At 44.3% G+C, this 4,969-nt stretch overlaps 1 long non-coding RNA gene across 1 annotated transcript in view; it reads right to left on the bottom strand.

Annotated features, from left to right (window-relative positions):
* LOC112550491 overlaps window positions 1–4,260 on the bottom strand; it is a 48,658-nt gene extending 44,398 nt beyond the window's left edge. Inside the window, exons 1-2 of the long non-coding RNA XR_003094373.1 lie at window positions 4,176–4,260; window positions 3,965–4,088 (exon numbers count right to left, since the gene is read on the bottom strand). This is a non-coding gene — a long non-coding RNA (uncharacterized LOC112550491). The remainder of the gene's footprint in view (window positions 1–3,964; window positions 4,089–4,175) is intronic.
* Between the last annotated feature and the right edge of the window lie 709 nt (window positions 4,261–4,969).

The raw sequence follows: 4,969 nt of genomic DNA, 5'->3' as shown, positions 1-4,969 counted from the left end.
TTCCCTACGCTTTGTAATCTAACTGCTTCCTTCTATTTAGAAGCTCTGCTTCCTGCAGTCCCTTCTTAGCATCTGATAAAGCAAGCTGCTGCTTATGAAAATGTATACATCTCTGATTTAGTTAGTCATAAGGTGCAAATCTACCCTGCTTCTCATTCATACAATAGCCGTGAAGTCTGATCCACTATTTCTCACTCACTGCATATAACTCACTAGTTTTGTCAGTGCAGACCCTTAGGGAGAGCTCTTGACATTAAAGGCATAGGGAGCTCACTGCGGGTGTTTAAACAAGTTACATTTTTGCATGATCAGGCCCCTGAAAGCAATCTACAGCCATGATGTAACATATGGGCATGGCAGCAGAGAGCTTTTTAAATGGCCAGTTGTGCAGAAAATTAACCTTGGTCAAATCAGGTATTAGCTGAAGGTGCACTAAAGCAGAGCACCTTAGGGAAATTGTGTTCCCTCCATGTTTCATTTTTTGCATTTTCCAGGCATTTGCAGGGAGAGGGGAGGGGGAGGAAGCAACATGGAGCTGCTAGCTGCTTTGCCTGGCTGGAATTGGAGTTGGGGAGGGGGGCAGGTGAAATGGAGCCCTCTCACCTTGTGGGCCCACCCTAGCTACCCTGACTGGAATACCGGAGGGATGTGGTCTGGGTTTATAGGGGGACTCCCTAGTCTGAGGGGGACTCCCTTCCCCCACCCCTTGCCTTGGCCTCTTGATAGCAGCAGGAGCAGCAGAAGCAGTAGGCTGCTTTGCGTGACTGGAGGTGGGGGGCGGGTAGTGGGAAGGGTGAACTGGAGTGTCTGCACAGGCCCAACCTGGCTCCCCCAATACCCTAGCCAGGGTGGCTGGAGGGGCACATGAGGTAAGGGAGCTCCATTTCACCCTGCCCACCCACCCCTCTTCAGCTGCAGCTAGGCAAAGCAGCTGGCTGCTCCTTTCTCCTCCCCTTCCTACCCTGCTGACAGTCCCAGAGCTGGTGGGGGAGGAGGGGGGGGCAAGGTTTGGCAGCCTCCTTGGAGGCTGCTGGAGTGCCCCTGCCTGCTGGACAGTGCACGCAGGCTTCAGCCCCCCTGACCCAACAAGTGAACATCTGTTAGGTTGGGGTGGAGGGCTCTAACTCATGGCGCTTTATATAAACTGCCATGAATTAGATTGAGACCCCCTAAATGTCCATAAGCACCCTGAGTGCCCAGGGTGGATGTATGCTGACTGCTGTAGATCAATGCAGGGGCAGGGGTAAAGGACAGGGCATAGGTGAAGGGACGAGAAGATTTACCTTGGTCTACTGCTGCTGCTGCAGCAATAATAGCTGAGCTCCAGAGGCAGCAGCCTCATGGCCAGGCTCCATGAGAACCGACCCTGGGGCCCCATTTGCTCCCTCCCTCCCATACATATTGGGAGCAGGTCTATGCCTGCTCTAGTAAAGGCTCTTGGGGGCTTTCCACTATTCCACTCCCCTCACTTGCCCCCTGCCTCCCAAATGCATTGCTTGGTGCAGTACTGCCCTGCTCGGCTCCTATGGCAGCATAAGGATGCCCCTGCCATAGCAAAGACACCTCCCCCCCCCCGGGGGGGAGGGTCTGGTGCCCTCTTACAGTCAGCACTAGGGCCTGGTGGCTTGCTCGGCCTGCCCCACTTACGCTGCTACTTGGCATAGTTTGTTATGGAGGTCTTTGTAGGTGCTTTGTGGCTTTCGTGTGTGGGTTGGGCCTGAGCTAATGTTGTTATGGCCCCTTTTGGACAAATGTGTATTATATGCGAGCCTGTGATCACAGGGGATGAGTTAAACTGATCCCAACATTTGGAGTCAAGAAAGAATTTCCACACAGGTCAGACTGGGAAGGACTATTGAGGGCTTTTACCTTTCTTGGAAGCACAGAGAATGGTCCAATTCCTAGAATTTTACCCAATAAATTCTTCACCAATGCAGGGACCTAATGCACTGGTGACACCATTGTCCTTCCTGCTCTCTTCCTATGGTACAAGGTTTTCTTGTAATTAAAGATTCTACATGTCAGGGGGTATTCTGCAGGGTTTTGTTGCTGGGGTGGGCTGGCAGGACTGGTATGATGTTTTCTGGATCCTTTTTGATAAATGTTTATTACATGGTTGCCTGCCACTGAAGAGGCCTGGGCTTGGTGAACCAGGGGTTCCTTCCAGTTTGTTGCTCACTGATCTGCTCTGAACAGAGCTGGATGACACAGTAGTAGAAACTCATGTCTACTATCAAAACGTATGTACCTACAGTACAATTGTGCCAGTGACAATGCAGGAATGGAAGGAAGACACTTTTGGTGTTTATGGATGGAGGAAGATTGTAAAGAGTGGTTGTTAGCAGGCAGAATTGTTCACAATGAAGTCTTCCAAATAGTGCTTATTCCAGTATAAATGGATCAAAGCAAAGGCTATTGTTATCTATCTGTGTAGTCCCAATAATGTGTTGAGCACTTAATCTCCTGTCTTGGCTATGTTCTTTTTTATGATATTCTAGGCACTAATTCTCATACATTAAATGGTCGATCCCCTTGCTCTCCAATTGGAACACAAGGTCAGCTGTCTTCCACTCTGTCATGCTTAAAGACTGCAGGGCTCTGGTAATTAAGACTGTTAGATGGGAGGGCCTCTTTCCTGCTATTTGATGTAGAGTAGATGCAGATGAAAGATTTATAGCTTTAATTCAAACACGGTACTTGTCTTTGACAACTTAATTGTGTTTGCAGAGAAATTCTGGACCCTTTCTCTTGCCAAGTCATTACAGAAAGGCCGCACATCTTGGATCTACCAGGAAGCTTTTTGGATTAAAGGAATAGCCAAGGGGACCATGCATTGCAGCTGATGGAAGCAATAAAATGTTTCCTTGTCCCTGATTTTTTTTGTGGTAAAGAGGTTCACATTAGCTTCAGATACTGAGTTGCTATATTTAACAACAATCTAGGTAATTATTCTGTTTGTCTCCTTCTCTGTTTATATTAATTCATGGACATTGCAAAAGTATTTATTTTCTACAGGGGTCTAATACAAATTGGATGACTTAAAAGAGGCATGAAAACAGCAAGAATTAGCACAATATTAACACTAGACACTTACCATATTAATGAAAATATAAACACAAAACAAATACTAGTGTTTTGATACTAAAATCCCTTTTAGAATACAGTTTCTTATGATGTAAAGCTATTCCAACAGTAAGCATAACAGTTGCAAAAGGGGTCTCAACCTAGCTTGAGAAAGGGCCACATTTATCTAGCTGCCACTAGAAATACTACATATAAAACTACGTAAAAAGAATATCCTTGGAATCTCAGAACAGCAGAGACTTCCTATACCTGAAGAAGGGTGATGGCACCTGAAAGTTTGCTGCGAACTTTTTTCTAACCTATCAGTTGGTCTAATAAAAGATATCACATCTACTCAAAGAACCTTGCTTAAAAAGAATATAGTGATTGCAAAATTAAGCATGCAGAAATCAGAAAAACTACCCATTCAAACTCAGTTCCTGTATGTTTCAGCAGGGGTCGACAGCTTAGGAGATATGGGTTGAAGCCCACAGGCTGGATCCACACTGCCAAAAATTAGATCTGGCCCACAAAGGTCCACAGGGGGACAGAGCATACACTGTGCCAGTGGGTTACAAAAATCTTTGTGAAACAGAACTGATATGTCAAGGACCTGGATTCTGTTCCTGGCTGTGGAAGCAGCAGAATAGTGTCAAATGGTTATAAACTGTACATGCAAATTTATAATCTGATAAATTCACTTTGAAAGGTAACATGCAGAATCAGTTAAGACATAGATCCCTCATGTCGGAGGTCTGGGTTCTATCCCCAGTTCCAACTGAGAGAACTACATGAATCTTGAAAATTCTCTACAAAAACAGACCTTTCTTTATGAGGAACAAAACTGACCCCTCCTACATACACCTACACTCACTTTCAAACACAATCAATGATACATTACCTGCAATCTTAGGTGACCCTTATTACCATAGTATCAGAGTGCTTTAGGATCATTCAGGTATTCGTCCTCACAGCCTCCCAGGGATATAGAGGAGTACTGGTTTTCCCATTTTACACAGCATGAACTGAAATACAGACCAGATTGTTAAAGGTACTTAGATCCTTGCAGTTGCAGATATGCACATAGTAGGATTTTCAAAAGTACTTCAGACCTAGTTTCCATTGAGATGCCTCTATTTGTAAGCACTTAAAAATGTTAAAAATCTGATTCAAATTCACACTGAAAGTGTGTGGAAGAGCATAGGCTTCAACCCAGATCTCCTTAGGGTCCAAATATCTAATCTGTGTTCTACTGCAGACACAGTACTTTACCATTAATATTCAAACCTGTAGTGCAATCATTGTTAAACTGAATTTTTCTTCTAAGAAAGGAAGACAAGAGAGAAGAGTTGTCAGAATTTGCCTGTCTAAACAGGGAAATATCCACTTTGTGGGAGTTTTGGATCCCTGATATGCCTTGCTCTTCGGTCTGCAGCTGTTTGGTACTGTATAATATATGTACCATCCATTTTCAGAACAATAATGCACAGTTAGTGGAGAACAATATAGATAATTTAAAAAAATGGGATTGCATGGGTGAAATAGAGGATAAAAGTTGATCTCAGCCATGTATAGTCTAATAATTAGACTATAATAGATGTGTATATGGAGAGATTTATTTTTGTTTGTTTTTATTTGAATTTAGTTTTCTTCTTACAGAAAAAAAATAGCCTGTATGTAAACTACAGGCATATAAAATATTTGATGAATGCACCAACTTGCTCACCATGCAAACAGATTTCAGTGTGACTGGCCCACACTGCTAATGTGTCTAGAGCAGTGAGTTACGATGGGGCATCTTGAGTCAAGTTAGTTCCCCTCCTCCGATCCTAGTGGGAGAAACTCTTCAACTTCCTGTGGAGTCAGTTTCCTTCCTTTCCCAAGGGTAGTCCTCAGCCTGGATGAC

Source organism: Alligator sinensis, unplaced genomic scaffold (genome assembly GCF_000455745.1).
Source record: "Alligator sinensis unplaced genomic scaffold, ASM45574v1 scaffold274_1, whole genome shotgun sequence".
Classification (NCBI taxonomy): domain Eukaryota; kingdom Metazoa; phylum Chordata; order Crocodylia; family Alligatoridae; genus Alligator; species Alligator sinensis.
The sequence above is the reverse complement of the archived record's forward strand: the minus strand, read 5'-3'. Positions and strand labels throughout refer to the sequence as shown.